Genomic DNA, 27,303 nt, shown 5'->3' with positions numbered 1-27,303 from the left:
GAAATTCAAGTCTTTTATTCAATCTTTCAAAGTACCGATAAGGCAAATATATCTTATCTTTTGTGCGTGTGTCTGGATTGATCAACTTGCTATTTCAAAACGCATAATAACAAGAAAATATGAGCTAATATAATTTTTAACCTAGATTTTACTCAATGTACATTTGTTGCTTATCAAATTCTTATCTTTATAGTTGAATATAATTATATTATTCGGATTGTAATTTTTCATTATTCGTTCTTATTAAAGGATTTATATAAGTATTTTGTATTTAGAATTTATATAATAAAGTTTCATATAAAAGTATTACATAAGGCCACTTATTATGAATACCTTGTTTACTATTCCGATTGAGTGCAAAAAGACAGATGTTCTTTGATTTCTTGAAATAATAATGTGTAATTCATGCCTGTTTAATATAATTATAATTTATTTTTGTATGTTACTGTTTTAGTTACTAAGAGGAAATAATAGTCTATAAATAGTTTTTCATGAAAGAAAAATTGTAATTTGATCCAACTTTAATTTGTAATGATTAATACAATGATTATATCATAATATCTGATTTTTTTTTTTTTTTAAATATAAAATACAAAAATCTGTTGACTAATTTATTTCAAGGACATTCACCAAAAATTGAAAAAATTTACAATTTTTAATTTGTCATTGGAAAGGTATTCAACAGGTTTTAGAATAAATGAAAAGAAACGGCTGATTTTTAATGTTTCATGATTTAATGGAAGTAATAAAACATTAAACCTAATTGACATTTTAAGATATTGTATTAACATAAAACAAGCACAAGAAAATAGATTATTCTGTCAAAGTACAAAAGGTGAGTTGTTGACTTTTGAGAGAAAAGTCGCATAATCTTCTGACATTTCCAATGGTGTACCAGTCTTCTCTTCTCTGCTTTTTATTTCCTTTGTTTTGTGTACACTATTTCTGCTTCAGTATTTTTTTTAGTTGTAAAAAAATATATTTTATATCGAATTTGTTCAAGGATGTTTTTTAACATTTCCCCATATTTTAAAGACTTTTATTGCATAAAATAACTGTGTAAGAAGTTTTCTTTATTAATATATTTTTTCGAAAATACTTGTAAATAAAACATTAAGTTTTCATAATTGCCATAAAGCATAAAATTTTTCCAAAAATGGATAAATCCTAAAGGGCACGGATTATAGCTCCATTAAAAACTAGGCACACTTCAAGTCAATCAAGAAGATTCCCAAGGTCAATCGAAAAATTGTATACTGGTGCAAAAAGCAATTGTATGATGGAATTGAGTCTGATAGGAGGTGAGAGATTGGAACAACCAAAGCTGTGAGAACTCCAAGGTTGGTCAAGCTATCCGTGAACAAATTCGACGAAATCCTCAAAGATCCATAAAAAGCTTGCCCAGAATCACAATGTAAGCGAATAACTATGACCAATATTGTTAAAGATAGCATTGGTAGAAAACCTTACAAAATTCAGCATCTTCCTCTATTGTCAAAGATTGCCATTATAAAGAAAAAATATGGAAGCAAAGTTTTGCTCAACTGGCATGCAGTACATAAAGAATGTTGTCATGGTTTATTATGACGAAAAGTTATTTACTGCAAGTCGGAAATTCAACAAGCAAATGACAGAATCTTGAAAAATACATATGACGGCATTGTTTCTAGCCAAAAAAAAGATAACTGCAAAGTGCAAAAACCAGAGTCAATAATTGTTTGGGGCACTGTGGCTTCAAATGGAGCAAAATCACCTATATACCGGATTCCTGATGGGATAAAAATTAATCAAAGAGTATATTTAGACTTTTTGAAGACAAATGTGAAGCTCTGGATTAATATTTCCAAATAAAGAAATTTGCTTTACTCAGTATTCAGCTCTAGCTTAAGGTGCACTCTCAGTTCAAAACCGGTATGAAAAAAAATCCAGCATGTTTGGGATAAGTCTTTGCGGCCTCTCTCTTCTCCTCATTTAAATCTCCTTGACTTTTCCATTTAGAGAGTAGAGGCATTGCTTATCCTTCAAGAAATATGGACGCTCTCATGGTAACCCTTTTGAAGAAATGGAACCAATTTTCAGATGATGTAGGATGTGGCACTTGTAATGCGATTTGGACAAGATTGGATACTCGTCTAAAAAAAAGCAAAAGGTGGCCAAAATTGAATAAATTCATATTCTTAATATTTGTAATATTTAAATTAAATGTTTCAAAAGATTTCAATAAAATTGTACTTGTAGTTTTTGATTTAGAGCGAATTATGTATTGGACAATTTTTAAAAGCAGCCCTGTAAATAAGAAAAAGTTTTTATGAATTTGTCTAGAACATTATTTACATATAAATTTAACTGACTTTATCTGAATAAATTTTTCAATTTTTTCCTTTTTTTTTATCAAAAGTCAATTTTCAATTTTTATAAGAAATAATAGAATATGATAAATTTTGAACCTAAAATTGTAGTATGGTGTTTTTAATTTCTGAAACATTTTATCCTTATAATTTTTGTAATATTTGCAAAAATAAACCAGCTAGGAAAAGTTATTTTTCTACATTATTCTCTACAACTTTTTTGATTTTGCAACTACTAAAAAAATCTTTGTATATTTTTGTTCTTCTTTACTATGCCAATAAATTTACTACTATTTTGCATAGTTAGTGTAAAACAGTTGCACACAATTTTTTTTGCAAAATTTGATTGGGCTATTTTTCGACAAAAATAAAAGATGGACTTCTCTTCCAGACAAATTATTTCATGCATATATATTTGCATATTGTGAAAGTTAATTTCCTATTATATGTTTATAGGCGCTATATTATAGTCACTCCAATAAATACTTCATCACCTGCCCGAGCAACACAGGGTAACCTTTTGCTAGCAAGCTTATAAATACCAGTCCTTTTTGGAATCGAAGAAAAGTTAAGGATAAACATGGGAGTAACTCCTCCCAATTCCGTATAAAGAGACGGAATTGAATGTATGTTTATTTTCATTCTTTCATAGCAGCTCATAGCTAATCTGATAAAGTGTCATGATAACTATACGGTTCGTCTCCCAAATATGCATCTTTTTCTAAGATATATTCTTAATTCATGAATAAATGAGATAATAAAGTACTAAGTAAATCAATCATATGTAAAATAAATATTGTACATGACCAGTGATGTAAATTGTTTGTCTTTTTATTTTAATTTGTGTCATAAAAAATTTGATAATTTTGTGTGACAATATATTTGCTCACAAGGATAACTATAGATATGTTTTAAAAATAGGAATGAATAACTAATAAAAGAATTCATGTTTTGCTTTTTACGAACAGTTACTTTTTTTTATAATTTGCAGTGACTGCAATTTAGCCAATATTCATATTCACATACATATTGTATGTATATAATGGGGTTTCCGATGAAGGGTCTGATTTTGATATACAAAGAATAATGGCATTTTTTGAGATAAATGATCGGATGCTTATTTCAATGTAAAGAAAAAGATATTCCATTTATTATGGGAAACAATGTCAGTCAAATGGCCGCCAGAGCTATGCTTACAGGACGGTATCCTTTTTGTGAAATTTCCATCACCAAATTGTGAATTGGCTGTTGAATGCCCTCAATAGCTTCACGAATTCCATATTTGAGGTATTGAATCGACACTGAGCTCTTGGCGCAGACCTTATCTTTCATGTGGCCCCAAAGGAAGAACTTGCAAGGTTTTAAATCACAAGATATCGGTGGCCCATTGTGATAACCTATTCGAGAGATAACCGGGCCGGTCACTTTTACCGGAAAAGGACAATGGTTTCGTTACTTGTGTTGTTACGATGCGCCATCTTGTTGAAAGTGAACGTTGTCTAGATCAATACCATCCAATTTTTGCACATAAAAAATCATTAATCATCTCTTGATAGCACAATTCCTTCGCAATAACTGTTGATCCAGCCTCATTTTCGATAAAGTAAGTTCAAATGACCCCGCCGGACCATAAACCGGACCAAACAGTTACAATTGAGAATGGAGAGGCTATTCAACAATAAATCTTGGGGTTTCCGAGCCCTAGATGCTACTGTTTTGCTTCTTGACGTGGCCATCGTGGTGGAAGTGGGTCTCATATATCAAGATGATTTTTTGATAAAATTATGGATCTTTTTCATGCATTTCAAGGACTTAATCAGCAAAAACACGACATTGTTGATGATCGGAGATGATTGTGTTGTTGTGTTAACGGAGCTTGAAAAGACATAGACCCATGCATTTATGCAAATACGGTGTAATGACGTTTGTGAAATGCCCAATTCCAAAGAATGACGAGGAATGGACAAACTTAGGTTTTCTTCACCACCTTGGGCTACAGCAGCAATATTCTCAGATGTTCTTTAGGGGGGGCGTCCATAGGTTTCATTCTTCATATCACTAACCTATCCCAACAGCCCTAATTTGTTCAACAATTTCTGTATTGCAGTCCGACAAGATACTTCACAACGACCCAAAATGTTTTAGTTTTACGAACTGTCTCCACCAGGTTTTCCCCATTTTTATAGTGAATTCTAATGCGTTGCTAAAGCGTGTATCGTTCCATTTTTGTTAATGTTGTAGTTTGTACCTGACAAATGTAAGCAAATTGGAGCTTCAAAAGTGGAATCTATTGAGATAACAGGCTAGTCGTAATAACACATCTTATTGGAAAACCCTGTATTTTATGAGTTTAAAAAACTAATACGTTATCAATCTTCCAAAAAAACCTTTAAAAAAAAATTTATAAGATTTTATTGACCAAAACATTCATTTTTCTTTTTTCAATACAACTACGTATCACAAATTAACTTTATATTTTGTAGGAAATTAATCCATTTTTTTTCTTCTTGAAAATTGTTTCAAACTTTAAAAAGAGTAAAAATAGCTGATATAACTGCAAATACGTAATAATTGCATTAATTATAGTTTTTTTAGCTTTTGTATTGTATTGTGATGGAGTTATTTCATTTTACGGTTTCTATTATTTTTTTGTCATGCATCTTTAAAACACGGGACATCAACCTTTCAAAGTGAAATACCGTAGTTATACAGTGTGTTGTAAAAGATCATATTATAAATATTTCAGGCTTAAACTTAATCGCCAATTTTTTTATATACTTAACTATGTTTTTATTCAAAAGTTGTTTTTTTACCAATTCACATTTGATATTTTATATTAATCTCAAAAATCAGCATTCCTTGGAATGAAGCTATTATATTTAAACTATTTAGTCATGGCTTATAATCCTTTTGATCTTGCATGTACATGTCTAAGTATACTATACATAAAAGGCATGTTGTAAAATGGAATAAAGATTCTCCTATAGTCTAAGTGCATAAAACCTCTATTTTCATGAATGTTTAATCATCAAAAAGTACTCAAACACCTGTAGTTAAATAAACCTCACCCGCTAAAAAGTCTTTAGGATTTACAACCCTAACATTAAGTAATTAAACACTAAAAATCATTTAAAAAAAAGAACTAAACCAGTAAAAGTCCTTAAATTTTGAACAAGCAAAGTTCTAAAATTTCGATTACTAATTATACCAAACTAAAAAGTAAATAATAATGTTATTAAATGTAATGTGACCCAAATTCATTAATCATTATTATAATAGAAATAAATTTTCTTGAATTCAAATCCCTCTGCTCAATAAATTAAGCCTTACTTTTAAAGATTTAATGAGAGATAATGAATTAACAAAATAATTTTATATGAATGATAAAAGTTTATATTATTGATTTAATTATTTAAGAAATAGTATATTTTCTTATTTACTTACAATTTAGAAAATGTTGAATAATTGTATCATATAAATTCGTTTTAAATGTGTAATTTTCATCATCACTTTCAACAAATTCAATGTAAGTTTTTAGGGATTGCTGAACTTGAAAGAAATTAATGCTTATTTTTATTCGAACCTAATTGATTAGTTAAAAACCATATATATATTAAATTGGAAGTCCTGCGTCCCAAAGGCTTTGGACCACTACTCTAACCGTATTGCGTTATAAGAATCACATTTTACACATACGATTTAAAACTTCCAATTGACCAAATTGGCAAATTTTTGCTTCAAAATATTTATAGATGTAGCTATAAAATTAATAAAAATGTCTTACTTATGACCAGACAGTGTAATTGTACCACGCTCCTTGACGTTCACACAAACGATTTAGTAGATAATTTTTGGGAAGATATATTTTTATATGCAGATGATACAAAAATCATCTTCTTCAATTTTAACTCTGTCGGTAATTATTATACTAGATATCTGAACTGGAGTTTTACCTGAAGAATACCAATAAATGTTAGTAAATGTTTTCTGATTCATTTCTCCAAAAAATTTGTTCATTCAGCTAAATCTTAAGATGGTAGAAAATTACTTGGGCTTAGAAATTAACATCTCTCGTGATCGGAGATTTAAAAAACATATGCACTATATTATAAGAAAGGACAATCAAAACTTGGGAATCATTAAAAGAAGTTTCAAAACACGTAACCCCTCGTACATGGTGTAATTTAATATAAACTTTATGTTTCTTCTGAAAACTATTATTTTATTTTTTAAATTTTAATATTCATACCTTATATGTATTAATTTAATTAAGAATGACAACTGTTAGATATATATAAATACTATCTATAATTCCACCATTATAGGCTTGGATTATTCCAACTGGTCGGGAAAAAAACAAATTTTGCAATCGTAGTGCTAAAACTGCTTATTTAAAAAAAATATATTTTATTTTGGAACTACATTATAGAGAAAATCAATTATTTTTTTATACATATCATCAAAATACGTTTGTTATTTACTTTGATATATTAAAAAATTCAATTTATCACCACCACCAAGAATAATAACAGCTCAAAAATATCAAATTAAAACATTTAAAATTTCCTATGTAGACCAAAAAAATATATATATTCTCGTTATTCTTATTACCGACCACTCATTAATTAAGTTGACTTTACAAAGCTTAAGGATCGAAAATAAATAATTGACAACTATAAAAGAAATTGTAAAATTATAATATTAAAAAATTGAATACAACATGGCCTAAAAAAGTATTATTCTATTCAAATTACAATAATTGTTTTTTTACGTATCATTAAAGATATCAATATTGCCTAAATTGAGGTGAGCGTTAATTTAAAAGTGTTATTATATTGGTAAGAGTACAATATGAAGACTCTTCTGAATTATTCATCCATCCCTATTTTGACAATTCTAACGTATCATCAAGCAAGGAGTACTATAGTTTTTAGTGATCTCTGTCAGGAGAGATGTCCTTGCTCAAAATTACCATCTTTTGTATGCCATTCTCTTTGGGATAATTTTTAAGCTCACTACAATTTGGACATAACTTCCATCCCTAATTATTTGTCTTTTCAAGACAACAGCAAAATTTGATATTGTTTCTCAAAATTAAATACCGATAACATTTATATTCTCAACAAATGATTGTTCCTTTCCCTAAAAAAATATTCTTATTAATCCCTTGGAAATTTCAAAAAATTAACTGTCAAAATCTAATCATTATAGATGTATAATTTATGTTAAAAAGTTTATATCGGGATTAAATTAAGTGTAATAAATAAAATGTAGGCTTGAAACCTTAGTTAACACTCTTGGGTATTTCATATCATCCCAGGAATATAAGTAAAACATAGTTGACTTAAATCGGTCTATTGATTTTTTGAGTTGTATTTACGTGTATATAAATATTATGTTTAAAATAAATTAGGAATGTTTTCTTTTCTATATATTTACGTTCAAGATTGCTTTTGTGTTAACTAAATACATATCTAAGTTTTGCAAGTCATATTATTTATGCCAAATGATGAGGTATTAGCAAATAAGGCGTACTATAGTTTATAGTGATATCTTTCAGCAGATATGTCACCACTCAATGTTACCATATTTTGTATAATAATATCTCAGGTGTTTTTATGCTCAGCGTAATTTAAACAATATTTCCATCCCTATACGTTATTTCTTTCATATACCTAAAAAAGAGTTTACCCCCTAATAGCTTTGAGTCCATTAACTGTGTCAACAATGGTCTATCTAAGGTGCTTTTTAATGAATATATACTAGGACAGAAAATAATATACATCAGGAAAAATACAGAAAGGAAATGAGTATTATTTACGTGTACGAAAATCAACATACCTATTTACATTCATATATATACACATAGATTGAGTCATACCTGGGATTCCCTTGTAGAGTAGAAACGATCCTTTGTGACCTTGTGATGTCGTCTGAGTAAATGAGAGCTAAGAAAAGTTTCATTTAAAAAAGTTTTCTCACAAAAAAGGCACTGTAAAGACAATGAACAATGGGTTATTTTTAGTATTAGAGTGTCTTTCCCCCTTCATTAATCATGCTAATCATTAAAATTTGGAGAAAAGAGTTTTACATAATACACATACATTAATATTATAAAAATTGATTAAGGGGGGGATGTAAGGGGAAAGAGGATGTTAGGAATATAAAATGATAAACAAGGCTTTATGATTTATGAACAATTTCTGTATGTCGAAGAAGAATTATCTTTCTTCATATTTAGTACAAAGATTCTTGGTTCCAGGAAAATTGCTTCAGGAAAATGGCCATAATTCGAGAGGCTATTTCCAGTTAAAGCTTCCTGCCAGTAATAAAACTTCTCCAAAAATAATCATAATTCGAATGCAAAAAAATTTTATTCCTGAAAATGGGTATGAAAATAAAAAAACTCTTTCTATAATAATATAATAGTTTAGTAACAAAACATCTTAACTTACTTCATTCATTTATATAACCCATATACCGTAGCAAATAGAATAATACTATAATAGAATGTTGTGAGCAATTTTTATTTATTTATTCATTTCTTTTCATACCCACATTGTGAATAAAATTTATTCTCATTCGATTTTTATCATTTTTGGAGGATTTTTATAACTTGTAATATGGATGTAAAAGATACAGCTTGATCTGGTAGGCTAATCATCAAAAATTTTGATAAAATATTGGAAATTGGAAAACATTTTTAAACGGTCACGTGTATACTTACCCTCTCTAGCTACTCTTTTAGTTCACAAACAATTACATATTGTTTAAGAGAAAGCCGTTTAAGATTGGAAGCTAATACATTAGTTTGAGAAGACAATTAATGCACATAAAAAAATACTTCAAAACTGTAAATCCAGATAATGAGTTACAGCTCAAGATTAAGTATGTTCCCTACACATAAACATTCTAAGCTAATGGAAGATGTGGTTATTCCAAATAAAAAAATTGGAGCGTAGAAAGTTTTAGAAATTAAAGAACACCAACTCACCACGTGCACTTTCAAATATTTGAAAAAGTTAATGAACTACAACGACGGTGGTTTGGCACTTCCCTTTTCATATGGATACTATTTAAAATTATCCCACCTGTTGTTAACCAATCTAAATGATTAAATTTGCCAACATTATTAAACCTATATATTAAAAAAGGTTTAATCAACATTTATACTTAGTTTTAACCGATAATAGTAAATTCAAACTAGAATGGTGGTAATAAATATTCCAACCCAAATTTTTAAAACGATGCTGGCCAACAAAAGTATTATGTTTGAGACTGTTCTTATTAATATACAAACATAAAGACAATTCAAGTATTTACCCTTTTGCACATAGGGGACACCATAAATTCAATATTGCTTACTGCGCATATTTAAAAAAAAAAAAAAAAAAAAAAGACTCTATTTTCTTTTCTTAGTCAAACTAAATTTCATTTTTCATAAAAAGGATTTTTAAACATTTTGTAAGCTTCGGAAAATTATTTTTTCTTCACTTGAAAAAAACGGCTTTAAACTCATTTAATTTTTTGTAGGAAATAATTTTTTAATCATATTTTTTTAATATAAAAATAGAAATCTTTGTATATACATTAGACTGCACCAAAATGACAAAAATTGGCAATTCGGTATCGCAGGATATTTTAGATTTTGCATTTTATTCCTTTAAATAAGAAAATACATATTAAACGTTAAAAAACGGTCCTTCATGGACGTGTCTTAATTTGAAAATCTGTAAAACTTCGAAAAAAAAAAAATTTCTCTTGTTTCATTGAAATTATCGATTTCAATTGAGGTAAATAATTTGTATAACATTAAGTATCTTAGATGAAACATATTTTTTTGCGACAATATTTGAACAATTTATCTCTAACTTACCGTAGAAAGTGTATAATATATTAATATCAAGCATACATTTGTTGTTCATTTGTGCCAAATAAGAACCTTACTTTTACTGATTTAAAATTTTGGACCACAAAAACTGTGAATAAAACGCTTAAAAATACTACATTTTATTTATTATTCCACAATTTCTATTGTTGATTTGTTGTTATTTAAACATATTTTTATTTTTTTATTCTATAAGTTTGATATTTTTCATTTATTATGAATAATTAATTCCTTTTTTTTTATACCCTTAAAAAAATAAACTATGAATTAATAATTGTTGTTAATTAATTTTTGGGTTAATGATAGGGAAAATTAAACGCAATTTTAATATTGCTCCATAGTCTCTTTCGTCGACAAATTTGAGCTGAAATGTTTATTACCTATTTTACTACACGTATTTTGAGAAATTGAAGCGGTGGAGAGAAAAAACTAATCATTTGACTTTGGGGAACGACTACGTGATAAAAGGTCCAACGGCGTTATTCCTAGTCTGAATACTAATATTTAAAGTAGCATCCCAATTGAGGTTATTTAAACAGTATGGGCAAACACTGATATCTCTCAAATCACTTATTTTTGATATCCCGAATTGTCTATCTTCTTTCTTAGATCTTAGTAAAGATAGGAGAACATGCTCAAAGTGAGCATGACACACACCTTTCTCCACAAATTTAATGGCAATTTTTTTTTTACATTTTTGGAAAGTGCATCTTTTTTTTCATGTTCTGAATTAATTGCATTTGATTTAATGTATGTGATGAGCCAGTTAAAATATTTAAATTTACTTCAATTTCAAAGCACATATGAAAGTAAAAACTCACAATGAACTCGACAATAATGCCTAACTTTTTGTTTTATTTCAAGCCAACCAATGATTTGACATGAAGAGTCGTACGAAACCCATAAATTTCTCAGCAAACGGAATGAGACGGATTTTGTATTAATCTAAATAATGATAGTATGATCCTAAAAGTTTATTGGTTAAAAAAGGGTTAACTTGCTGCAAAAGATAAAAAAAGGAATTCTGAAATATCTGAGTACATTTTTGAATAAGTAAAGATCAGTGGGCGCACAATAGATTATATTGTCCGCTAGGGTAGCATAACGCGTTTAAGCGAATTTTAAAACACTTTGCAGACTCTCATATGTTTATACACGTGTTTATTAAAATAAAAACTCATTAGATGAGAAAAAAGGAAGTCTTTTGGGACTAATTTCCTGCTGCAGTCTCATATTTTCTTCGCTGTTCATTCTTCGCATTATTGCTGCTTGTACAAACATAGTGTCATATACAAAAACGATAAATATGTACAAAGCCAATGGATATTGGTTGAGCCAACATCATTGTGTTGTTACAAATTTTTCATTTAGAAAGAATTATGTATGATGTAATTTTAAAAATTCATTTAAAAGTTACTAAGATGAATCAAGACGTAGTGTTTACATGCTTAAAAAAATGATATGGAAAAAAGTGAATGCAGAGGACTGTATCAATGTTTTGATGTGAAATTTCTTGTCGAGGTTGAATGCCAATCACTTTGGTATATATTACGTATGTAAGATATCAGAATGGGGTTTCAACTCATATGTCTTCTAATGTCCGTAAAGTTTTGCCTATTTCTGTGTCAAGTCCTTCTGGCAACATATTTCCCTGATGTCAAACTTCTGGACTAAGGTATATCCTTATGGATGCTCATGCTACTATGACATCTGACTACAATTTGGTAGAGTTGAAGGTCAGTATCACTGAGCTCAAGGTACTCAAGGAATACATCCACAAGACCTACTTAGGCTTCTCGTGTAGAGAGTGATATTGCTTCTAAATGTAGTCAAGTTGAGTGATGTTAGTATTTAGATCGGTGAACATGCTTTGTTAAAAGAGTTTTAAAAAAAAATACAATACTCATCCCCTAAAACAATAACGAAAACAAATTTTAAACGCCAAAAAAAAAACACATGGATTCCCTTTTCATTGAATTTGTGTTTCTTAAGTTCAAATCTACTCAAGAATTGAATTTATCTTCTTTTTTTTCTTTAAGTATTTAGATTTTGTTTATTTTCACCTTTTAGAGGCAGAGAGTACTTCAAGAAGATGAAATGAAAGAAGGAATAAATGAGCAAAAAATAAAAACAAAAAATCCGTTTCTTTAAGACTGAATTTAATTAAAATTATTTAATGTCAGAATAAAGTTTTAATTTTAGATTTAATAGTTGTATATATTATACCCGAAATGTATACAACTTATATATCTAGATATACAGACACCTATCGACTCAAACTTCAAGGAGAAATGACTAAATATACCATTGTGCAGCTGTTTTATATTTATAGAAAATTATCGAAGAATTAGAATTCAGAGACAACATCAAGGCAAGAAGCTATATTATTTTGTAAGTTATGTCAAATGACAGGACTTCAATAATTGAAAATAAATGTAAAAACATATGAAAAATTTGAAAAAATATATTTTCAATCTAACCCTTAAATACTCTTGTATTACATCATCTAGCTATAACTCATTTATTCCTTCCTCCATTCATGGCTCATGTTGATCTTTTATGGTATCACGCAAGCTTTAATCGAAAAAGAAATTGAAAAAAGCTCAAAATCAGTTGGTAGTTAGCTGGGGGGAAAGATTAAAATTAGTGTTTTTAAGCCAAAGTTTTTTGGTTATCGTTTGTTTAGTATTTTCTAAAGCTGTTATTACTATTGTTTCATTCTTGAGGAGAAAACATTAAAGTATAAAGTGTAACAACGAGTTTGTGGGTTCATGAATGACGGAGAGTAACGCTGATGAGTTGCTGGGGAGTTTTAAGTGTAGGTCAATGTTGAACTCAGAGTAAAATTGTGGATCAAGAATGAAGTAAATCCTGCATTTGTTATTGCTATAGACTGATGACCCACATCTTAGAGAAAAATTTACTTACAATTTTACATACGTTATTTTTAATCCTGAGGTTTCATTTTGCAACTCAACGACGGGACAAACAAAAATAAGCCATTTTTGTATTTGTTTTATGTCTCTAATTGTAAAAATGTCGGCGCAATAAAAAAAAAAGTCACACTTGCGTAATCTTCTCTTGGACCGGTGTCAATTAGAAGACTGAAAATACGGTTGACATCTCCATCCTTACTTTCTAGAACATCAAAAAAATCATACACATCCGCATACACTCAACAAAAACAAAATCTTATGATGTAACAATATGGCAGACTTCTCACCTGCCTACAATTGGCAATCCATCAGCCTTTACATCAATCACCTGTACTTTGCAGTTTGAAGCGTCTCGGAGAAGAATGTCTGCCACACTTTTCATCCAAATTTGGATCCGCTACCGGCTGCAATTGTGAGAGCGTGGTACGCCATCGACACAGCCTTCATTGTCAATGGCTGCGAATTTGTTCGCCTGGCGTAAAGAGGCTGTTATTGCTTATGAAGAGGGCATATTGAATAAAAATATAGCTATGTATTGTATCTAAGCATGTTTCAAATTGGTTTTGATTTATCTTTTCTTGACTCTATAAAAATCCCATTTTTTGCAATTTAGTCACACTATTGAAAGTTTTGGGATCCCCACTCCCTATATAAGAAGTGAAATTTGTGTTAATTTTTTTCTCTCATAGCTTCTAAATGTAACTAACACAGCAAAACGTCATTACCTCAGCTACTCTTTTCCAAAATAATTTTCAAATTATCAGGATTACCATGTTAATTTTTGTTTTCTTTTTTAAACGTGTACAAAATGAAGTAACAACTCATTCGAATAAGAAAGTTAGTCCCAGAACCGATCCAATAAAATTTGTAACTAATAATCATTCACCGACATTTTTCAAAAAAACGTAAAATATTCAATAACAAAGGATCTCAAGTCAAATAATATGAGATGTTGTATATTTAGAAAATTAGGGATTGGCAATGCTTTCTTGCAACATATACATCCATAAAAAACATATTATGATTCAACTGTATCTAGAAGGAACCAATCAATATCCTGACTCAACCAAAGGAAATGATAAGCTGTAAGCAAATATGTATTTATATATTTACATAGATTAATGTCTCATATCACTACAAGAAGACCAATAAATGAATAGGTTTGATAATATGTAATACTTTCCGTTTCAGTGTGGGAGAGGAAAAGAAACAATATTTTTTGTGAAAGGATTTATGGAAAAAAAATATTAATGCTTCTTTTCTTTCTATAATAAAATGTTTAACATTTTTTAAATATAGTTATTACACAACAGTAACTCAATTACATTAAAAAGGACACTGTATAGGTAGATCAATAATAAGAGTCTCGTTACCTTTAATGTCATTAGAGTTGAAAAAACAAGCCTATGGGAAAAATGTGCTTAGTATATAATTAAAGGGCTTCAATAACCAAAAAAATTCCAAATCTTTGACTTGGCTTTTCAAATGACTTGAAAAACCTTGATGAATCTTTGGTTTGGCACTTCTAAGTATACACTTGTTTTTTACATTAATATAGAATAATATTAATAGTAGGGTGACCAGACTTCCCTGTTTTTTTGGAATTGTGTCCCTAGCTGTACGTGCACAAGGAATATCCTTACTTTATATTGGTAATGATTTCATAAATTGAATCATTCTTTTTTTAGTATTTATTGATCCACTCTTAGTATCTGGGTTACCTTTTTGAATTCCAATAATAGCGATTATGTATTATAATTTGCTTGGGTTTCAGATTGAGAGTGAACATGAAAAAAAATGCCTTGTTTACATCACTTAACCTCATTAATCTATTACAGGAGACAATTATTTAGAACAATTAGAAACAATTATATGATATAATTTATATTTATATAACAGATCCTTGTACCACGATGGGAACTTGTTAATCAATTAACCTATCGCCTTTATCAATAACATTCATATTTAATAAGAAATATATGATTTGGAGACATATTTGGTATTAATTTGTTAGATTTAATCTTGAATAATTATATTAACGTATTTAGATAGGCTAATTATGTATTTATATGAACAAAGTTTCATTAATAATTACTAGTATAATTACCATTACTTATAATAACTATTTAAAAAATGTAGAAGTTGCCCAATGTTGTATCTGGAACAATTAAATTTCATCTTTTCCATTCACATTGGATGTTTTAACTGAGGGATAGATCTAATAATAGAATGACCATTGTCCCTTCTTAAGGTTTTTCTAAATGTGTTTTTTTTAATAAACGAAGACCGGATTCATATGACGGAAAAATTATAAACAAGGCAGTTAATTATACCTTTGTTCTAGCAATCACGAGTTGCTAGGTTTAAACAGTAGAAACACTACTCACCTATAGGGTGAAAAAAGGCCATCAGCCTTTTTTATCTTATTATCCGTTCACAGACAACTGTTATGGTATTAAAGCAATCAACTCCCCCTATGTCATTCTAATATTTAGAAACATTATCAGGAAAGGTCAGGTTCATATACTTTTTTTTCAACTCCCTTGTCCTAGAAAATGAAATATCTTTGAAAATGTCTTTAAAATTTTGTCAACAATAAGATACTTCCTATGAAATAAATATGTTCTTGTAAATCACATTACTTACTCTACTGGCGAAATTTTTTTAACCAAATAATTTAAAAAGGAAATAAAAATGTAAAAAAATAATAGAAATGACTAAAAATTAATCCTTTGCAACATCAAGGATCACAAATAACATTTCTAATTGAAGTTTATATTTAAATCCTATACTCTAAGAGAGATATGTTTTTCCTTGGAAAGCCATAATTTTGAATTGAACACACATGTCGATTCGAATTAGTTTTTCGAGCAAGTAAATAATCTATACTTTTATATTTATATAATATTAAGTAAAGTGCTCAGGACAATCAATAAACCGAAACTTATTAATAAATGTTGTAGTGTGGTAACAAAATTCATAATTATAGGTTTTGGCAAATTAATTAACATATTGTTAGTAATGGCTAAAATCAATAGTGTGTAAAAAATTTTATACTCAAGTCAGAAATATTACGATGGCTTTATCTCAAGAAAAAAAATATGGCTGTTTAAAAATGGTACAAAGGCAATTTTTGAGCATTCCCTCTTTACTTCACCTTAACTTCCTTGACTTTGCGATATAGGTAAGGAGTAAGTTTATCCAGTTTACAGACACAGTAGGGGCTCCTTTATGGCAGCCACATAAGAGGTGTTGTCAGAAACTCCAGAGGACGTTGTTCGTACTTATTAGAAATAAATTATGAAGCCTCTGAGCCAAGTCTTTTAAAACAATGACAAACACATTGAATTATATACTTGTTCATTGTATGACCATATTAGTCAGTAATACATAAATTAATACAAACCATAATCCGTAATTCACTTTTTTTTTGACGGAACTCCAATTCAAGACCACTCTGTATGCTATTGGGTTTGGGATTAAACCCCACCAATGGAGAAAATTCTCCGTAGCACAAATACAAGATATATTATCCACTGTAAACAAACAATCGGCTCTCAGCACCAAATTCCCATTTAAAAAAATTCTTCGAAAGAATAAAAAAAAAAAGGTTTGTTAGAGTTGGAGTAGAATTGATGATTGATATCGCTGTAATTCGTAATTGTTCATACTAGATCTGGAGTATAACTTGTGTTTATTTTTTTCCTGTCACGGCTCAACAAATTTAATTAAAGTACATTACAGCCATGCTACAGTCCTCTCAAACATTTCAAACTGTTAGAGTGACCGCGTCAAGTAATACTTCTTACAATTTATATACAAAACATTCATAAATATGTATTATGCATATTTATGTTTTATGGGCTTAGAACTTTTCATAAATTCAGTGAGGCAACTTTAAAACTGTGTCTAAACTACTTTTCTAATTGTTCAAACCTCCTCTCAAGAGCAAATTTTCTTTCAAAAAATTTCCCATATTCTAATGAAAAATTTGGATCAATGCAATGATTTTGGCTCAATCAGTAGTCATTGTTTTCCATTACTTTATGTGAAAGTATGTTTGTACAAACAGCAATAATGCAAAGAATGAAAAGTGAAGAAAATATGTGACTGCAGCAGGAAATGAGTCCCAAAAGACTTTCTTTTTTCTCATCGAATGAGTTTTTATTTCAATAAACACGTGTATAAACATTTGAGAGTCTAGAAGGGATTTTGAAAAGGTCGAGAAAAAAGAAATTGAAGCTTTTTTTAAGTGGAACAACGATGGTATCGCTTTCGTCTTTCCAGTTAAGTATTATTTTTTAGTGTTCAAACAATAGCTTAAAAAAAGGGTTATATTAAATAAATGCAAAGTACGTCTAAACAAATTTCAGGAAACCAGATTTTTTTTAATTATTCAAAAATAATTTATGCCACCCCAGCGGACTGTTGATTTTTTTTTCTATTCACCATTCTTTTATATGTACAAAGAAATTATGTAAATAAATATACATAAATAAACATTATAGTTTAAAGATCCTATTCTAAATAAATTGATAGCATCCCTCGTAAAGTTTCGAGTAAATAACGACATAGAATTCAATAATTTTCAACCTTCGTTTATATATATGGTTTTCCCTTTTCCGTTCTCGAAAAATTATTAACTAAAAGTTTGAATACCTCGAGATAGAAAATGTATAGCTTCCTTTGTGCTGAATTTTTACTCATATCATTGAATAAGTTTTTAAAATTTTTACTCAGATGCTTTCTTCGCCAAGACTCTATATTGATAAAATAAATGAACGCCGTTTCAAATAACAAAAGATACTGATCTCTATTAATTTATGATCTGATGCTACCTCAGCCCTATATATTGATCTGTCTAAATTTTGGTTTAGGTTGTAGTACATCAACACCAGGTCAATCTGAGAAGACTCTTTGTTTCGTTGCCAGGATATTTTCTCTACTAGAAAGTGTTTTTTAGAATGTACACCAAATTAAACATCACACAAAGCTCACCAAAGACTTTTGGATATTGATTTGTCAACCCGTCAATGTCAACGTTCAAGTCTCCAATCAATATAAATGAAAACGGGTATTTCTTTTGAATATTAATGATAAATAGGAAGAAAGGAGTAGACAACTCATTTGGTCAATATGGGTTAATTACAGAAAATACATTAATGATCATTAATATTTTATTCCAGTCAATCTTCCCGGAGAAAAACCTTAACAAAAATAACATCATTAACTTGTTTCGTGACTAGTGTCAGAACACCTCTACTGTCGTTATCTCCAGTAAAAGGTCATGAATCTTTTTTGGAAGACAGAAAGGGCAATTTTAATTGAAAGAAGTTAAAAATTTGGATTGTATGTCCGGAAGACACATAATGTCTGGATCCATAGACAGAAGATCACTCATTAAAGCATGTCTCGATTTCCTATCTTTTCCACCATGGTGTTTCACGAAAGTATATTTGTAATGTCCATATTTGATTAAAAATCATTGGATAATGGTTCCAAATAAGAATATGTCATTCTGGTATGTTTTGGATTAAGGAAATATATAGGCTCCAGATTGCTATGCATAATGAGAGTTTTAGAAAAAAAACTTTGTTTGACTTGTGTTTGAGCGCAATATCTTATTTAAAAGAAAAGTAACAAAAGACGATGAAAACACACAGATTGATTTTTGTCTTAGTATTTTTTTTAATTGAAAGCTTCATTTTAAATACATTAAATTGGATAAAAAGGACAACTCAAACGTTCAATTTTTACTTTTGATGGAAGACTTTTTTACATGGCCTTTTTTGAGGGCTCTTTCATATTCGAATGTTTTAATTCGTTTTACTATGCACTAAGGTGTCATGTGTCCAAAAATAAAGCATATTTGACATTGAAGTTTCATTCCAGAAAACTTAAGATTAATAAAACTTCCTAGAAACTGTAAAATTTGAGGTATAAACGAAGGATCAGCTACAATTTTCACATTGTAGTCACTGTCTCACCAAATTTCCTGATAATTTTTTAATTTTCCCTCCACTTTAACATTTTTTTTAAAAGGATATTTGTTTATAATTTCACCAAGTTGTTTCAACCGTTTAACCACATTTACTTCATTCTTTTAACTTTAAATTGGCCTGTTTTAATGAACAGTCTGTATTTTTTACTTTCATCTCTTTGTGTTTTTTTCAAGTAATCAATTTGATCCCTAACGTCTATAGGGAATCTAGTATAAAAACAAGCTTGACCAAGACTAAATCTAGGATTAGCACCCGCAATTTTATGTTCATTAAAACCATATTTTTTTTTTGATATATCGTAAATATCAAAGTTTTAAACTTTCCTTTACAATGCACAAACCTTCTACATTTTCTATTGTGAGCACAAAAGTCTACCATTTATAGTTATCAACCAGGCTCACACGAACCGCTGCATCTCTATGAATGTCGTTATTTTCCTTCAGGACATTTGATCCTCGATGATTTCCTGATATTTTCATCTGGAGGTTTATAGGGAGGTTTAATAGACATATTTTTTGAAAATTCCGACTATTTCTTTATAATAAATAAAGACAGTATATAATATGTATATAGAAAATAAAATATATAAAACCTCCTAAAAAGGAGAAAACCAATAAAAAAAAGAATGACTTACTTTATTCTTGATATCTCAAGATACAAATTTGGACTCTCAAAAAATGGCCTCCACTACACTGTAGTGGGAAAAAACGAATGAAAAAGGGACTTGAAGCACTTAAAAACACTTTTTACAGTTATAAAAAGGTCAAAATAAACTTTGAATTCCCTATATCTGAATTTAATTTATACAGAACACAAAAACACGGCTTCACAAAATACAAAAATACATAAGACACGCGTTTCTCTATAGAATTGCTTTTTTCCCACTTATTTTTACTTATTTAAACATTTACACAGACATTTGGGAAATATTTTTTTTGTCTGTTTTGCCAAAAGTAAACCAGTTGTATTGTAATTATTTTAATTAGAAAAAAAGACTCAAACATCATTATTTTGTAGCACTGCATAGTTTTGAAACTTTGGTGAGATTATTTTTGATGCCAACACTCCGCTAAGAAGTGTTTTACGAGTATATAACCGTTGTTCTAGAATGTTTATGCTTTAATTTATTAGAGATAAATTTATAATGTTCTTGTTACCTTTTTTTATATTTTGAAATAATTTTATTAGAAAATTTACTCATTTGAATTGCTTAGCAACAGGAGGGGTCATTTTTGATAAAAGCAGCCCGTGAAGGGAGGTGTTGAGGCACTTTTATTCTACTTTTAAATACCAGATGGCATTTTTCGACATATAGCTTGTATCTACTAGTTTTTTTATACTTTAGTGGAATAACCACATATTAAAAATATATTAGCTATAACTCTTGAAGGAGTACTTAATCCTTTAGTGGTATATAAGTATGAATAATCTTACTTTCTGGAATGACGAGGGTGAGACTCCGTTATAGATACACCTTTGCTGTTTCTCTATGATTTTCCGTCTCTTTTTGCATTCTTTTTGGAGTCGAAAGAGTTCCATTTTCATTTCATTGCATCTTGCATCATATTTTAGGAGTTCCTATATTAAAAAATATAAATAAAAAGCTTCAAAAGTTATTTATAAATAATAAAACTCGTACATGTGAAGCATGGTTACATGTATTTTCATATTTTCGTCTTATTTTATTTTTTTGTTTTAATTGCAATCATTACAAATTACCTTTATATGTAGATTATACAATTTATGGCATGAGTAAAGTGCCGTAAGCATGTAACTAAAACTCCTGTTTGTGTAATGAGATAATCATATAGTTATTGTCTATTTTACATAAAAAAGTTTGAAATCAAATTAATGAAAAATAAACACAATAATAGGGGGGTGCATTATTTTTAAACTGAATGAGGAGGGGAGTGTTTGAGGATTTTACCAAGATTCTTAGATACAAAGTATTTTTATCATCATTTTTTCTACCACACTTGACATACAGGACTTAAATAAGATAAATGTCTTAGTTGCGTTGAGTATACGATGGTGGCCAACATATGTATGTAGTTCTTCTAAAATATTTATAAAATTATATCTAGTAAGTCACAAAATTGGGCGTGCTTTTAAATTTTTTGATCATGCCTCTAATACATCTTATCTCTAGGTATTTAGAGTATGACTACGAGTACTAGGAATTGTGATTCCTTTCTGATATTCTGAATAACTTTTGCACATACTTTTATTTGGATACAGCAGGACTCTTACATTCCTATATGACAATGGTTAAGCGTTGTAATAGAGACTATAAAAAGTGCATGCAGTTAGTTCATTATTTTATCAGTATTTTTAAACTGTTTAAATCTTCTTCCTAAAGTTATTTTATATTATTTTCTAAAATATGCAATACTTGCTTTAAATTGGGCTTTCTATTACTAGACTCGGGTAATTAGCCCCTTCTACCTCCAGGTTTGCTCAACAACTGCCTAGGGTAATGTTAGTTTACAATCGCTGAGCATTTTTCAAAGCTTAGAGTTTTTTTTAAAAAGAAATCGAAGAGCGTGAAGGCTTCTCCAAAAAAGTAATAATGCTGAAAAGTTACATTTTTCGTCAAAATTTCACTAAAAAGAGTCGTTCAAAGAACGAAATGTTCGAGAATGACCCAGCAATAATGGATAAATAAACAATGAAAATATAACAGCGTTCATCACGTCGAATTGTTTATATCCACTAGCAAACTCGACTGTCAAAAGTGAAAGGAAAAGTTTGAAAAAAAAATACCCGGCCTAGTTGTGTTATTTTCTTGGGATCACGTTTTGACAGAATTCATCAGAGTTAGACTCCTACAAGAAATTCACAGGATATCCCTCATTTAATTATTTCGTAATTTAAGCTTCATTTAATTATAAAAATTAAACGTTGAATACATAGCTACTAAATGAAAGGGGATGAGAAAGTGCACTGAATGTATCATTTTAATTTGTTTTAGTTAGAGACGAGATAAGTAGAAGGATTGGAGATAAAATATATGATCTTTGTATAATATTATGTAATGTAGAATTTTCTGCAGAGCCCCAGGAGGTATATTAAGGAAAGACTCCAGTTTGAGTACAATTGCAATAGAACGAGATATTTTTGATAGGTACTAAAGGTTTACACTCCATTTTCCTTTATCTTTATTTAAAAAATGTTTTTTTGTTCCATTGATGACTGACATCAACAATGCAAACGTCACGCAAAAAACATTCTATAGAAAATGATATAATGGACATAATATAGAGTTTCAAACAAAATATTCCTCCTCTTTATAATTATTTCATATTGTACCTTTGAATATATGAAAATATATTCAAAGAAAATGACGCAATTATATCATTACCTGAGTAAAATAACCTGCAATATGTATATCAATCTAAGGTATTTTTAATTGTATATTTTCCCAGGTAGTGTCTTTTTTTATATAAATGTAATTGTATCAAAATATCCGAATACAACCTGACATATCCATACTTCGAATTAGTGGTGTTACTAGTCCCATTATCATTAGGGTACAGCTTATTTTTTTAATTTGAGAAATTTGGAACTGCGAGGGTTGCAAATTTTTCCTTTTAGACTAAAGACAATGTATATAACTTTTGAACAGTTTAAAAAAATATTAAAAGGAAGCTCAATGTCTTCAAAGTTTTAAAATATTACAAGTATTTTCAAAAATGAGTGTGTTTATCTCAATATCATGTAACAACATCATATTAAAACAAACCTTATTTGCAAGAAATGTACCTATATAAATTTATTCTAGTTTGTTCACTAATGTTTTGAGCTGTAAACACCATATTATGGAATTAATCATCAGCTCAGCATGTCAGTCATGTTTTGGACCTGCGTATTCTTTTGATGTTTAAATTTCAAAATATTTCGAGAAAAATAGCCATCCATTAATATAGCTAAGTATGGTACTGGAATTGAAGAGTGTGAAATAGAAGATGTGTGACAAGAGACCCTTTATTATGCAGAGAAATATATGGAAACAAATCTTATCGACACGAATATACAGAATCTCGTAACCTGGTAATTATATTCCTTGGTGATGTGCATCCACGAGGTATAAAATTTATGTCACTTGGTTGCTATACACCACGCCGGATGGCTATCAAAAGTTGTATACTGCCAACAAATACGTATGTTTCGATCTCATTTCAAATTGACAAATATAGAAAAGCGAGGATCGCGCAGTATTGGTTTTTTAATAGTGAGATTGTTATCTCTGAGCCTGGGTATCTCCTTTTAAGGCCTTAAGTGCATCTAATAATGACCTGAATTTAATAAAACCTCTTCTTAAGTATTCTTCCAATAATTAAGAAGTTTTGAATCTCAACATAAAAAATAAATATTCAAGCACTTATAGTACTTGTCCAAGGACCTTGTTAGATTAGCTCTATTTGACAGAGCATTAAGTTTAGAATCAAAAAGACATATAATAAAGGCCATACAAAATTTGAATATTAAAACTCAAGAGAGGCCATTCTTTGCTCTCAAATGAATTAAAATACAAAAACTTGAAAGATTTCGCTGGAGAAAAATCAAAGAAATAGTTTCAAAGTCCAAGATAAATGTCTTGAGAAGATCCTGACTTATGGAATGATGGAGATGACTACCGATAAGTTCATGACACTATAATTCACTTATAATTTGATAATTATCTTGCTGAGCATAGAGTCGGTCTCATTAGAGAATATAGTGTCATTTTAACATCTGATGAATCGCAGCTACAATTCCTACTCCTTATAAATGTGCATAGAAATTACTTGAACTTTATTAAGTTTGATTCAAAATTTAGATCAATAATAAGTTAGGAAATTATAGAAATATGCTTTATAGTAGAAAAAAAAATTAAATTCTTTCTACGTTGTGATATTTCTTAATCATACCCCATAATAATCTTGTTTTAAAATAATTATTTTTAACTAAACTTATCCCATAATAGTTTTTAATTAAGACGACTATTTAAGATTTTGGAGATATAAGATGAATTTAAGTTATAAAGCCTTTTTTATTGTAAAAGGTTAAACTTATGGTAATTTAACCATGTATTATCTACTTCAAGTAATAAACTTAACCATTGCTAATGGTTTTGGAAACATGGTTGCAAATATGGATTATATTTTTTATGAGCAAACAGATAGACATATAGCAAAGAATGCAAAATATGGAAGTTTTTGTTCTTTTTGACCAATTAAAACCAATTGTTAGCAAAAAAAACTTTCGACTGTAAACTTATAAAACTAAATCTCTTGCATGATAAAGTTTTTTGAAAAACTAAAGGATTACGTATTTTGGTCAAAACAAATCTTTTTTTTTATATTGTTAAATTTAAAAACTTTGGAGCCTTGAGCTACCCCTAACTATTTTTTTAAACTGTTCAAATTTATAAACGTTTTTTCTAGATTAAAAGGAAAAGTTTGCACCCTTTTCAAATCAACAGTTCTCAAATAAGTTCCACCTTTATCATCATGTACATACATATATGCGTATATAACATACCTATTTATAGAAGTAAATATATTAAAAATATTTAATGTTTAAATATCTCCTGATTATATTCTAGGTTAATAATGATGATAAGAAGAAAAAGAGGGCAAGTGATCAATTTGATCAAATCAAACTTAAACAATCTCCCCCCTTAGATGAAAAAAAAAGACAAAAATTCTCTTCTTTTTTTTTTTTTTTTTTGGTCGTCTGGTACAAAAGAAAATAAACAAAAAAATAATCAAGCAATATAAACTGGCAACAGTAATTAATTTATAAAATGGATCTTGTACAGCGCACAATTGGAGATTCTGCTAGGATCTTGGTGATTCCAAAAGTAGGACAGAGTCTATCTTTGGAGACATTGTCGACTTTGGCGCCCAAGTCCAATTTAAAATAACGATTGTTTTTTCCCGGGATTTTAAAAGGACCCAACAAAGTTGGAGAAAGAGATTATCTGATTGGCTTATTTTAACAAAACCGTAGTCAGCCTTGCTCAGTCGATTGTTGAACGTTTCTCTCTGGATTACTCTTGGGGGAAAGTGAGCCACCTTCTTCATTGTCTCGAAGAAGTGCCCCAGATTTGAATCTTCTTTATTAATAGGAAACAAATCGAAGAAGCCTGAAGCCAAAGATCTCGAGCGACCAGTAAGTAACTGGAAGGGCGAACATTTAGATCCTTGATCCATTGGTACTGAATTCCTCAGTTCCCACAAAATAACAGGCAGAGCATTTATTCAATTTTCTTTCTTGTCTAGTATGAGGTGCAACAAGCCCATTTCTTAGGGATCTGTAGAACCGTTCATTAAGCTCGTTTGATTCAGGATAATATGATGTAGTCGTCCTATTCGCGAGTGCCCAGTGCCCTGCAAGCACACGTTCAAATAGCACTTGTGAATTGCGTCCCCCTGTCTGACACAATGATGTCAGTTATTCCAAATCTTCATATCCAACTATCTAAGAAAGCTCCAGCCACTGTAATAAAGGTGATATTTGGAATTGGGATCGCTTCTGGCCACTTCGTATACCGATCGATTATAGTCAAGGCATAGCACTGTCTTTTGAAGAGTGTGAACGGACTAGTTATATTTATGCTGATGAAGGCAAGTCATGCTGATGGTGGATCGAAAGAGGAAGTGGGATTAGACGTTCTAAAATACTTCGTTTGTTAACATGAGATGCATTCTTTATTATTTTTTTAAATATCAAATAGTAATATAGTATAACGTAGAAAAGTTGTACCCTTCTTAAAATCTCTTTGAATCCCGGATTATTATCTTTGTGGCTTGAATAAATAATTCGTCGGCAAATTTCTGGAGAGGGCACTACGAAACGAAATAAGTCTTCATTGCCAATGCATGGAAGTAAAGTTCCTGAAACACACTTAACATAAGGTTTAACTTTAAAATTTAGTGTCAAGTAGTCTTTGATCGTCTATGACACCTTGAAAAAAATATGGGCTTAATTTGATGTTGTTGACATTTCTCGAAAGAATATCCACGGTGTGCTTTAATTTTCCTGAAACATGTTCAATCTTGCAATTAAACACTGCTACCTATGCAAATGTACAGAATTGTCTGAAGTCCAGGAGGGATTCAGATGTCTATTGCCGACACGAAAGTCTTATGATCTGTGAATACTCTTAAAAAATTTTAATCCAATGCCCACAGAAAATGTTTAAAGCTTTCCTTAATACTAAGTAATTCCTATCAAAAGTTGAATATACAATTTTTCGTTTCAGATAATGCTTTAGACCAAAATGCTAGTGGTTGCACTTTCTGTTCCAGAAGGGCTCCCATTCCAGTATCCGACTGATCTGTTGTAAGGTATAAAGGTAATGGGTTGTCCCAGAGTGAAAGTTGAGTACTGGAGAATAAACAGTATTTTTACCTTGAAAGGCTAATTCACATTCATCATTCCATTTTAACTTAATTTTTTTTCTTTAAAACTTGATATAACATTATTGTCCATTTTGATGAATTGCGAATAGAATTGAGCCATGCCTAAAAATATCGATAAATCGTCTTTCAATTTTTGGAGATGAAATTCTTGCAATAGCTTCAACTGTCGATTTAAGAGGTTTAAACCCCTCCAGTGAAATAGAATGTTTAAGGAACTTAACAGAGTCCTTAAAAAACTTGCATTTTTCAAGAGAAAAGTACCAAGCCAGAAGTTTTAAGCTTCAATAAAACTAATTTTATGGACTGCCAATGTTCATCCCTTGTCCGAGAGGCAATCAATATATCATCAAGATACACGAAGACATTCTTAATTCCCTCAAAACAGAATCGATGAGTCGTTGGAATGTCTGGGGAGCCTTTTTAAGACCAAACGGCATTCTCAAGTACTCATACGTGCGACAGTGGTGGAAGAAGATGGATCGTCGACAGAAGAAATGGAATTGTTTGTGACTTCCTCCGCAGCCGTACACATATCTGCTAAATTCTTAGTTGTAAGTGTTGATTGTGCTCTCAAATATCCCTGCTGTTCCTTTGGAGCATTCCTTATTAGTGCCTCTTTAATCAAACTACCACGTAAATCATTTAGATATTCATCATCCAGAAGATGTTCAACCTTGTCTTTGACCTTCATGCTCGAGAGCCTGGTAGTATCAACCATCA

At 29.8% G+C, this 27,303-nt stretch overlaps 1 protein-coding gene across 1 annotated transcript in view; it reads right to left on the bottom strand.

Moving 5' to 3' along the window:
* The window catches only part of LOC121116921 (DAZ interacting zinc finger protein 1), a 178,788-nt gene that overhangs the window by 85,573 nt on the left and 65,912 nt on the right, over nucleotides 1-27,303 (bottom strand). The window contains exons 4-5 of the mRNA XM_040711230.2: nucleotides 20,609-20,752; nucleotides 8,230-8,340 (exon numbers count right to left, since the gene is read on the bottom strand). The gene's annotated coding sequence lies outside the window, so the exon portion shown is untranslated. The remainder of the gene's footprint in view (nucleotides 1-8,229; nucleotides 8,341-20,608; nucleotides 20,753-27,303) is intronic.

This window comes from Lepeophtheirus salmonis, chromosome 4, assembly GCF_016086655.4.
Source record: "Lepeophtheirus salmonis chromosome 4, UVic_Lsal_1.4, whole genome shotgun sequence".
Taxonomy (NCBI): domain Eukaryota; kingdom Metazoa; phylum Arthropoda; class Copepoda; order Siphonostomatoida; family Caligidae; genus Lepeophtheirus; species Lepeophtheirus salmonis.
The sequence above is the reverse complement of the archived record's forward strand: the minus strand, read 5'-3'. Positions and strand labels throughout refer to the sequence as shown.